The sequence below is a fragment of the Desmodus rotundus genome, chromosome 2 (genome assembly GCF_022682495.2).
Source record: "Desmodus rotundus isolate HL8 chromosome 2, HLdesRot8A.1, whole genome shotgun sequence".
Taxonomy (NCBI): Eukaryota; Metazoa; Chordata; class Mammalia; order Chiroptera; family Phyllostomidae; genus Desmodus; species Desmodus rotundus.
In genome coordinates, this window is record NC_071388.1 from 106,028,925 (window position 1) to 106,041,446 (window position 12,522).

The 12,522-nt window shown below is 41.0% G+C and overlaps 1 pseudogene; it reads left to right on the top strand.

The window, feature by feature from the left end:
• Nucleotides 1-2,800: 2,800 nt before the first annotated feature.
• LOC112320606 (elongation factor 1-alpha 1-like) lies at nucleotides 2,801-4,123 on the top strand (annotated as a pseudogene).
• Nucleotides 4,124-12,522: the final 8,399 nt, after the last annotated feature.

A 12,522-nucleotide genomic window follows, 5' to 3' on the forward strand; every position in this document is an offset into this window, starting at 1 on the left:
TTCATGACACATTGGATGGGACTGGAGAGTATTATGGTAAGTGAAATAGACTGGTGGTAAAAGACAAATACCATATAATCCCACCTATTAGTGCAACCTAATCAACAAAACAAACAAGCAAGCAAAATAGAACCAGAAACATGGACATAAAGAACAAACTGATAGTAATCAGAGGGGTGGGAGGAGGGGATAATGGGGGAAAATAGGGAAAGTGTCGTCAAAGGAACATTTATAAAGGACACATGGACAAAGTCATAGAGGGATAGGATTGAGGGTAGGAGGCAGGGATGGGTGAGGTAGGGGGAGTGGTGGGGTGAATATGGAGAGAACTGTACTTGAACACCGATAAAATAAAAGAAATAAAGAGAAAAATCCAAACATAACACTATGGAAAGTTATCAGTATATAACAGTAAAGATCAAGAGAATAAGAAAGGAACAGAGAACTACAAAAATATTCAGAAAAATTAATAAAAAGCAATAACATACATATTATGTTAAATGAAAATGGACTAAGTCTGCTGATTATCAAAGACCAGGTGACAGAATGGCTAAGAAAATAAAATCTAATGATGTCTACAAGAGACCCACTTCAGATCAACAGTCACACAGAGACTGAAATTAAAGGGTTGGAAAAGATATTTCACGCAATAGAAATTTTTTAAAAATCTGGGATAACAATAATGATAACAGACAATATAGACTTTTAAACAAAGACTATAACAAGAGACAAAGAAAGACATTTTATAATTATAAAGGGAATATCCAACAAGAGGATACAACCCTTAAAAACATTTGTACATCTGATGTATGAGCACCTAAATATTTAAAGCAAATATTGATGGACACAAAGTGAGGGATCAATAGTAAAACAATAATAGTAGAGGACTTTAACACCCAATTGACATCAAAGGATAGGTCATCCAGACAGAAGATCAACAAGGAAACAGTGGCCGTAAATAACAGATTAGACAGATGGAATTAATGGATATTTTTAGAGCATTTCATTGCAAGCAGAAGAATATACATTCTTCTCAAGTGCACATGGAACATTTTTCCAGGATAGAACACATGTTAGGATGTAAAACAAATCTCAATAAATTTAAAGACTGCAATCACTGCTGGAATTATACCCTAAGAATCCTGAAACACTATGCACCCCAATGTTCATAGCAGCACAATTTACAATAGCCAAGTGTTGGAAGCAACCTAAATGCCCACCAGCAAATGAGTGGATCAAAAAACAATGGTACATTTACATGATGGAATCCTACACAGCAGAAAGAAAGAAGGAACTCCTACCCTTTGTGACAGCATGGATGGACTGGAGAGCATTATGCTAAGTGAAATGAGCCAGCCGGTGAAAGACAAATACCATATAATCTCACCTATTGGTGGAATCTAATCAACAAAACAGACAAACGAGCAAAATACAACCAGAAACATTGAAGTAAAGAACAAACTGACAGTAACCAGAGGGGTGGGGGAGGTGGTTAACGGGAGAAAAGAAGGGAAGGCCCATGAAGGACACATGAACAAGGACAATGCGTGGGGAGGACTGAATATGGTAGATGAGGGGAGGGCAAGGCAGGGGAGAGTAATGGGGAAAAATGAGGACAACTGTAATTGAACAACAATAAAAAAAAGAAAAAGAATCCATGAGTCTACATTTACCATATTTTTTGGACTATAGGATGCACCTTCCCCCCCCCAAATTTTGGAGGAAAATGGGGGTGCATCTTATAGTTTGAATGTAGCTTACCTGGCTGGTGAGATGGTGGTGGAGTGGGGTTTTTTTTCCTATTTTCCTCCTCTAAAACCTAGGTGTTTCTTATGGTCCGGTGCATCTTATAGTCCGAAAAACAAATTTTTCCTTACCATAGAACAGCAACCAATAAAGGTAGAAAGAATGATGGAATGAAAACAAATCACCATTTGGTAATCATCTTAATAATTGATTAAGACAAGAATCATCAATGCATTCTAAAATTATTGGGTGAAAGTTTGAAGAATAATAAGATACTTACATAGTCTCCATTATCCCCTTATAAAATACTTATTAATTATGAAAGGAATTATAGTAAGTGTACAATGAAGAACTCTGGCAGATACCACCTTAACCAAGTGACCACTAGACATAACGTGGGACCAATAGATACCACATACCTCCTATAGGATGTACTGAAGAGCAAGGCTAGGACCAGGGTGAAGCAAGGTAGGCACCTAGGGTTAACTGTCATGTATTTTTATGAAGCTGAGAATGAATATCACCTCACATTTTGTGCACCAGATACCTCCTTTATCTCACCCTAGTTGCAGCCCTGCTGAAAAGGGCACAACATTACTTTTGTGCTATTCTGACCAAAATACATAACTGAATCTAATCATGAGAAAACATCAGACAAACACAAAATGAAGGCCATTCTGCAAAACAACTGCTTTCCCCTTCTCAAAATGTCAATGTCACCAAAGACAAAGATTGAGTAATGATCCCAGATAGAAGGAGACTAAAAAACATGACAACTGAATGCAACACACAACCAGGGATTTTCTTTTTCTGTAAGTGATACCATTGTGACAATTGTTGAAATTTGGATAAGATTCCCTAGATTAGGTAATGGTATGGTAAGATGATTATGTAAGAGGATATACTTGGTTTTAGGAAATTCTGATTCAAGTATTCAGGAGCAAATGGGCATCATGCCTGCAACTTACTTTCAAATAGCTCAGAAAAAAAATACCATGGGTAAAAACATTTTTGCATCAGGTGTCTTGAGAATCATCACTAAAGTTAAGCAAAAATGGGGAAAGAAAATATTCATATCAACATTGTCACCATTGGACATGTAGGTTCCAGCAAATCTACCACCGCTGGCCATCTGATATGCAAATGTAGAGGAATCGACAAAAGAACCATCAAAAAACTTGAGAAGGAGGTTGCTGAGATGGAGGCAGGGGTCTTTCAAGTATGCCTGGGTCTTGGGTAAACTGAACCTGAATGTGAATGTGGTATTACCATTGAGAGTGAGACCAGCAAGTATTATGTGACCCTCATTGATGCCCTAGGACATAGGGACTTTATCGAAAACAGGCACGTCTCAGGCTGACTGTGCTGTCCTCACTGTTGATTCTGGTGTTGGTAAGTTGGAATCAGTATCTCCAAGAAAGTGCAGACCTGTGAGCATGCCCTTCTGGCTTACACACTGCGTGTGAAACAACTAATTGTTGGTATTAATATGATTTCACTGAGCTGCCCTACAGCCAGTAGATACATGAGGAAATTGTTAAAGAAGTCAACACCTACGTTAAGAAAATTGGTCACAACCCTGACACAGTAGCACTTGTGTCAGTTTCTGGTTGGAATGGTGACAACATGCTGGAGCCAAGCACTAACATGCTGTGGTTCAAGGGGTGGAAAGTCACCCGTAAAGATGGCAGTGCCAGTGGAATCACGCTACTTGAAGCTCCAGATTGCATCGTGCCACCAACTCATCCAAGTGACAAGCCCCTGCGTTTGCCCCTCCAAGATATCTATGAAATTTGTGGTTTTGGTACTGTCCCTGTGGGCCCAGTGGGGACTGGTATTCTCAAGTCTAGGATGGACATTGTTAAAGTCTGTTGAAATATACCACGAAGCTTCGAGTGAAGCTCTTTCTGGAAACAATGTGGGCTTCGATGTCCACAATGTCTCTGTCAAAGATGCTCATCGTCATGGCAACGGAGCTGACGTCAGCAAAACTGATGCACCAACAGAAGCAGTGGGCTTCATGGCTCAGGCGATTATCCTGAACCATCCAGGCCAAATCAGTGCTGGACATGCACCTGTGTCGGACTGTCTGCACAACTCATATTGTTTGCAAGTTTGTTGAGCTGAAGGAGAAGACTGATCATCATCCTGGGAGAAAGCTGGAAGATGGCCCAAAGTTTTTGAAATCTGGTGATGTTGCCATCGTTGATATGGTTCCTGGCAAGCCCATGTGTGTTGAGAGCTTCTCTGTCTGTCCTCTTCCGGGTCACTTTGCTGTTTGTGACATGAGACAGACAGTTGCTGCTGGTGTCATCAAAGCAGTGGACAACAAGGCAAAGTCACCACGTCTGCCCAGAAAGCTCAGAAGGCTAAATGACCATTATCCTCAATACTTACCATTCCAGTCGTAATCGGTGGTGGAAGAACGGTCTTGGAACTGTTTGTCTCAATTGGTCATTTAAGTTTAATAGTAAAAGACTGGTTAGTGATTACAATGCATCGTAAAACTTTTAGAAGGAAAAAAGAATGCTTTGTGGACTACTTATTTTTTTCTGTGTGGCAGTTTTTAAGTTATTAGTTTTTAAAATCAATGCTTTTTAATGGAAACAACTTGGCCAAGAATCTGTCACTGAATTTTGAGACCCATTAAACAAAGTTTATGAGAAAACCAAAAGAATGAATAAATAGATAAATATGATAAACTAAATGTGGTAAAATGTTAATGTTTGGAAAATCTAGGCAGAGGGTATATGGGAATGCTTGTTGCTATCTTGAAACTCTTCTGTAAGTCTGAAATTGTGTCAAAATAATTTTCAAAATCAAATATCTAATAGGAGTTCCCTACGAAGAAAATATGAACAATGGGAAGAGGCAATATGTACAAAGCAGAACATTTTTCAGAACTGAAGATCCAGGTCCTCAGTCTAAAGAATCACAAGCAGAATGTCTCTGGTAGGATAAATTAAAAACAAGACCGCACCTACAAAAACCAGAACATTGAATTTGAATAGAAAAATTTAAAGCCACCAGAGAGAAAAGACAGAATATAAAAGAATGAGAACTAGACTGGCAGCAGACTTCTCGTTAGTAACAACAGCTAGAAGACAATGGAACAATGGAATAAAGAAAATCACTGTCAAACCAGTATTCTTTACCAAGGTGAAGTATCTTTTGAAGGTTCAGATATAATAAAGATATTTTCAGATATTCAAAAACTAAGAAAGTTTACTACTCCAACATGCTCACTGAAAGAGCTACTTACTAAATAATCTAAGAAAAAGGAAATAGACCTAGAAGGATGCAACTTGAATAAGATAAGAAAAGCAATGCTGAGCACATAAATCGAGAAGCAAGTTGCTAAATACAGATACAGAGAGACTGAAAAGAGAGACAAAGAGACAGAGTGTGCACATTTCCAGCTGAGCTCAAATACGATGACATTCTGCCTTCTTGCTTTAGCTCTTCTACTCTAAACAGATGTTCTTTTTACTGTCTTTTGAGTGCCACGGTTTCCATGTTTGTGCTTTTTGTTGGTGATTTTGTGTTTAAAATGACTCCCAAGCATAGTCTTGAAAAGCTCTGTAGTGTTCCTAAGCATAAGAAAGTTATGGTATGCCCTACAGAGAGAATATGTGCATTAGATAAGCCTCATTCAGGCTTAAATTACAATGCTGCTGGCTGTAAGTTCAATGTTAATGAATCATCAATAATATACAGGTTGGGGCAAAAATAGGTTTACAGTTGTAAGTACATGAAACACTTTGTTATTATTTATTAATTATCATATTATTTTTCATATGAACAAATGTAAACCTACTTTTTCCCCACCCTGTATGTATATTAAATAAGCTGTCTTTAAACAGAATACACATAAAACAAGTTTATGTGTCGATCAGTTGACAGAAATGTGACCAGAGGCAGCAGGAGCCTAACCCTGTATTTCCTCTAGGAGAGACAGTTCAGTATTTGCTAATTCAGTGTTGGTGATAACTTTACAGAAGTGTGAATAATGAGAATCAGCTGTAATTCTTTTTCAGCTAATTTAAAATTAGTGTTTATTGTTTATGATTTTTTATTTCAACTTTCCCTTGTGTTCGGAATTAATTAGATTTTATTCTATATTTTACAGGCTTTATAGTACGAAAGCATAATAATCTAGAGCTACAATTTGTGAAATAGCCTAAAGTAACTGTATTTCAAAACAGGGCTTTCCCTCCCTTGCCAGGATAAAATGTAAACATGCCTACTAAATGTGCGCCTTGCTAAAAATCATATCAAGTAGTTGGAATTTACTCAGGTCACATAAATGAATCAAGAACTGTCACTATGTTCAGCTCCACGTAAGTGTGTTGTTTGGTGAAAACCTCACGGTCTACACATTTGGCCCATGTGTCATAAGGATTGAGTTCATTTAAAGTCTGTCTGGAGCCTGCAACTTCTTTTGGAATGGGCTGCATTTAAAATGACTGAGATCAACCTGCTAAATTCAAGAATTCTGAGTTATATATGCAGATGACATCACCTTATGCTCATAGTAAAGTATTCAGAGTACTGTGGTCAAAGGGACTTTCTGGGGTGATGGAAATATTTTCTATCTTGACAGGCATGGTGTTTATATGGCTGGAAGCCTTTGTCAAAATTCATAGACTGTACCTCTCAGTAAACCTGACATTAAAAAAACCCCCAACAAACAACAAACAAAAAACCAAGAATCTTGTGGTATTTTGGGAGAAAATAATGCCAATAGAGGCTAAGAAACGTGTGGGGAGGAGTTTCTTTATTTTGACTTATTATTAGCCACAAAGCTGAGGTAGAAATCTTTATTATTGAACACTTAGTAGTAATGGCTTATTTTCCACATTTTCCTCTGCAGTACTATCGTTGTTGTTGTTGTTGTTTTAAGATTTTATTTATTTTTAGAGAGGGGGGAAGGGAGGGAAAAAGAGAGGAAGAGAAACATAAATGTGAGAGAGAAACATTGATTCCTTGCCTGTCGCAAAATCCCCCGCCCCCCCCCACAACAAACAAAACACTATGGGATGGTGTCTGCAACCCAAGCATGGCCCCTGACTGGAAATGGAAAAGGTGATCTTTCATTTTGCAAGACAATGCCCAACGCATTGAGCCTCATCCATCAGGACTGCAGTGCCATTATTTACTTTGGATTTTAAAAAACATTTTTATTGTTATTCAATTACAGTTGTATGCCTTTTCTCCCCATCCCTCCACCCCACCACAGCCGAGCCCCCCCTCCCCCAACTCCACCCTCTCCCTTGATTTTGTCCATGTGTACTTTGGATTTTTAATTGCCTTATGCAACAATTCTAAAATTTTCATCCAAAAACAAAGTTTAAGTTACATCCACGAATTAAAAAATGTTTTCAGCCATTCTCTAAAGTGGTTTAACTCTCAACTCCCAGAACTCACTCATTTGCAAGTCACCACGAGTGAAACAGGATGATTGAAATGAGAAGGGGAAGTAGAATACTTCTCTTAAGCAACAACCTCTCTTTAGAACTGTTCAGCATCTTGGTATTTATAAACATAACAGGTAGGTTCACAAACCTGTGCATTACATGGCTGCTTTCCCTCCCATTACATTTACAGATAAGTGAGTCAATGAAAAGATTTCCTGTCACTTAATACACTTTAGGAGGGGTGAATTTGAGAGTTGGAGGAATGAGCCTGCTCAGGTTCTGACACTATCGGATGTCGTTTAAGAACATGGAGATGAGCAGGTACCTGGGCAGGTGCAGCAGGTGTGACTCTGGTTTCCCTTAGATTAGATGGTAACCCTTTCTAAGACTCCCAGAAGCTCAGCCAGGAAGAGACCACCATTTCTGGTAAGGCCCCCTCAATGTTTAGACAGGCCATGTACCTACTCAGTCCCTCTTTGCTCGGGCTGGAAGCAACCTTACACATATGCTGGCAGCCATGCTGTGGGTTTTGTACAGAGTTTTAAGTGGCAGGACGAAGCTGATGTTTCAGGAGCTCTGAAACATCAATGTAGAGGGGAAGATCCCTGCTTTCATTGTGTACTAGCTATGGCAACCTTGATGGAGCTGGTATTCCCTCTCGTGACAACAAAGGAACCCTCTTTGGGTTCCGGGCAGAATACAGTGAGAGAACACATAAGATTGTACGTATTGCTGTGATTGGCACTGCAGTTACATAACTTCTTTCCTTCTCTTTATGCTTTATTTGCTAGGAAGCATGTAACTAAGTTTTTATTTATTTGTTTGAGTTATAAAGTAACTTTGAGTCTGGGTTTTGTCATATAGTTATTCTACCTTTCAATTCCAATCCTTCCCTTGATTTTGGTCTGACTCAAAGTCCTCTTTTATTTTCAGACCTTGATGGACATCAGGCCTGAGAATTTGAATTCTTGGTTCTTATTCCTTCTAGTCTGACTTCTTCGGGGGGGTGAATGAGCCTAATAACAAGTGCAGACAAGGACCTCAATGGAACACTGGTAGAGAATGGGCAGGAGCTGGTTCTTAAGCTGGCCCAAGGAAGGAAGACAGCGTGTTTAAGCCATAACTTAATCAGAGTTGTATCCCAGCCCATGTCAGCCCATGTCAGTATTCAGGGGTTCAGAGAGGTGAGTGGGAGTGTGTAGTACTCAGAGTGAGTGCATGGCAGCATTCCCGACCACCACAAGAGGGAGTGCAGGCCTTAAGAAAGAAGGAATTTCTGAGGACTACACCAAGGTGGGGAGGATTATGCTTCTCTGAGATGTGAAGCTTGTGCAGTTTGGGGGCCCACTTTAAGAAAAGAGATAAAAGATAATTCACTTTTCCAAATGCTATAAACAGGATTCTGAGTTTGCTAGGGCTCTTCTCAGGGCCTAGGCAAGTGAGGGAAATGAAGCACAAGCTTCAGGAACTTCATGATACGTCCACCTCTGTCCAACAGTGGTGTTCAGGCTAGAGCTCAAGACACAGTCAGGAGTGGAGGTAAGATCAGGAAACTGAGGCAGGAGCCCAATCCAAATTACACTGGACTCGTAGACAACAGCTAGGAGAAAGGAGACAGCATGATGTGCATGTGGGGGTCCAGGGGTCAGTTCTGGTGTTGCCGATTCCAGACTTAGTGCAGTCAGTACAACACCACCCTCTCTGACTCCCTGGAAGGCCTGCCTTCGTGGTCATATGATATGCCCAGATTAGTGCAGGGATTAGGAAGGGCTCACTGCCCTCTCTGTGTCTTGTGGCCAAGTCAGGCAGAAGGTGAGTCAGATACATGTTAATGTACTTGTTCATTCAAAGTAGTAATTGAGCAGCTACTTTGTGTGTCTTGGAGGAAAAAAGAATACTGAGGCTCCATCTCTGTTATCAAGGAGCTCACTGTCTAAAAGAGTTGCTGACATCTAAACATGATATAGCCAGTGTCCCAAAAGAAATCACCTGTGCTCCCCAAGAGTCCATAAGTAGTGAGGATGAATGATCTGGTTTTAGCACTGAAAGTCCTGTGCTTCAAAAAATCCCTCAGAGCAAACCAGGGCAGTGGTCATTGTAGGTGGGATGGGCAATGACCTGCATGTTTGGAGGTAGGAAGGAATCAATATCCCTGGGCTCAGGCTTGAAGCACCATTCATTTCCCTTTAGGGTGTGAAGGGAATGGTGGCTCTCACATACTTTTTGAACTAGCCTGAGGGACTGCACCCATGATTCTTCAGAAGGTGGGAGGCTGGCAAATGAGCTGTGGTCCTGGGCCTGCTGTACGAGGAGTAAGTGACAGGAGTGAGAGTGGGAGGGAAAGAGCCTGGGAGAGCAGCCTCAGTGGCCTTCCCTGAGGTCAAGCTTGAAATCTGAGGAGAAGCAGCAGCCAAGCCAGATAAAACCCAGGCCACCAGGTGATGGAGCTCAGAGTGGCAGTGTCCTCTGAGTCAGGAACAACTGACAGATCCACTAGCAATAGGACCTTCAGAGTTTCTGAGCCTTGTCCCTGTGGCCCACATGCTCCTTTCTCTGAGGGCAGAGCAGGGTGAGACTGTGCATAGTACACAGGGGTGAACATGGAAGAAACACAGTATCCTTTGCTTCTCTAGCCATCTCTTAGACAACTGTCTGTCTAGGTTAGGGAAATCAGCTCTGGATTTTAAATCTGAGATCTTTGAGTTTAGTTTATCCCACACCCCACACCTGAAAACACATGCCGAATTTTGTGTATATGAGCATCTTCTCAGGAAGACAGCATTATCAAGGTCTCAAAATTGTTCAAGATTGGAAACATTTAAAAACACTGAACTAAGTGGTTGCTAAGGTCTTTGTTTTCACATTCTATGATTCTTTGATACTATTCAACATACTTGACTTGAATTTTGTAATTAAAAGTTCGCTGCCACCAATCCATTGCCACCAGGAGTCCCCAGTTTGGGGGCTGGTGAAGGGAGAAACTTCATTTGAGTGAAACAGCTCCAGTGAAACAGCTCAAGTGAAAGTTTGTAACACAAACCAGAGAAACAGCTATTGGTAGAAACTGAGAGTATGCTGTACCTCAGCCTTCAAAGGGAAGGCTGGCTTACATAGAGAAAAATTCCTGCCAATTTCAGGCAAATGAAGACTTCAAATCTGCACAGTCTGATTGGTCTAAATTGCACTGTTCTGATTCGTTGTTATGAAACAGCTGATGGTTGTTAAAGACAAAGCTGTGCAGCTCCAATTAGATGAGGAGGTCTCAGTCCCATTGGTCAAAATACAATACCAGGAGCTTCTTTTTTTTATTTAAATTTTTATTGTTATTCAATTACAGTTGTATGCCTTTTCTCCCCCTCCCTCCACCTCACCCCAGCTGAACCCACCTCCCTCCCCCACCTCCACCATCCCCCCCTGATTTTGTCCATGTGTCCTTTATAATAGTTCCTGCAATCCCCTCTTCCCACTGTCCCCACCCCACTCCCCCCTGGCCACTGCTAGACTGTTCCCAACCTCAATGTCTCTGGTTGTATTTTGTTTGCTTTTTTCTTCTATTGATTATGTTCCAGTTAAGGGTGAGATCATATGGTATTTGTCCCTCACCGCCTGGCTTATTTCGCTTAGCATAACGCTCTCCACCAGGAGCTTCTTTATAAGAGTTAACTTATATGGCAGGAATGCAGAGCAGGAGGCTGACAGCTCATTCTGCCACTTTCCCCTGAAGTGCAGTGTGTGTGAGAGGCCTCTGTAAACAGTGGCTGCTAGACTCTGGTTATGAATTTGGGCCCAATTAACCACAAGGAATCTTTCTTTCTTGGGTTGATAATTTATAAAAAATGATCGCAAAGGAAGTGTCAGGGTTCCAGAAGCCCAAAAACTATCACTTAAAAAAATAGGCTAAACATTAAAAACAAGGAAATACAGAACAGCTTTTTCTGTTATGAAAGGGGAGCTGCTATGGTTAATTTTATGTGTCAACTTGGCTAGGCATGTGGGCACACTGTGTGGGTGCTCAGTTATTTGGTCGAACATCACTCTAGTTACTGTGAGGTATTTTTTTAGAAAATGTGATTAACGTTGAAATCAATAAACATCGAGTAAAGCAAATTACCCTTCATAGTGTTGGTATGCCTCACCTAATCTGTTGCAAGTGTCATGAGCAAAAATGGAGGTTTCCCAGAGAAGTAAGAATACTTAAGACAGCAACATCAGAACCCTGCCTGAATCTCCAGCTTGTTGCCCTAAGAAATTCTGACTCAAGACTGTCAGATCAGGTCTTATCTGAATTGCCAGCCTTCCAGCTTGCCCTGGGACTTGCCAGCCCTCACAAGCATGTGAGCTAATTACTTAAAATAAATCTCAGTCTTTTTCTTCTAGGCTATTGGTTCTGTTTCTCAGGAGGGCTCTTACCAGTGCATGATCCATTAGTCATTTATTCCACATTACAATACTGGGGATTACATATATATGACTTAACAAAATGGTCACCACTGGTGAAGGCAATCCTAAGGCTATTTGAAACATATGAGTACTGTTGGATGGGTACAGGATATAAAGAGAAAAAAACCCCAATACTCTTCCAGGTGTATGTTCCAAGATTCAAGTAACATGGCCAAGTAACCCCATTTGGTAAAACTGGCTGAAAGCAAATTGGCTAACATGACAATCTGGTCGAAAATGAATATCTATGTGCTCTCCCTCTGGGGAGCAGCCTGTGCCTTTCCTTCCCTCTTTTCCCCACAGGCATGCATCTCCTAAACTCTAAGGATCCCCACCCACAAGACTTGCAACCAGGGGAGCAATGGGAAGTAGCAACTCCTCTAGGGCTAACCCCTGGCACCTATATCCAAGGCCCCCTTTCCTCTGGCTTCCCATTGAGCCAAAACAGAGCAGCTTAGTCTTTCTGCTATTGCTGCTTCTCTCCTAAGTCCTTCCTTGTTCACCATTCCCAGCATTAATAAACATCCTGTCAAAAAAAAGAATATCCTTTACTATTTATTAATATACCACTCTGCACTGTTAAATGTTTTCAACCCCCCCCCAAACACCCCCCAAAACACATATCCATGGCAGTTTTGTAATTTTCAAAAATAAGGATATTAGTCTATTTCAGGCACTGGTGTTTAGGAGTGGTGCTGGTGGTGGAAAGGTGGCTAAGCAAGCATTAACACCTCCCCACTACGTACAGATCAGGACCTTTCCCTGGGAGCTGGGTCACTCCACAGGAAGACCCTTGGGCTCCAGCCTTCAGAACTAGAGCTGCAGGAATCTTGAAATTTCCATAGGCCTTCTTCCTGCCCACATTTACAGGCCTGTAAGAGCCCGTGCCCTCTGGCAAGCAGTGAAGGAAACAGTTTTG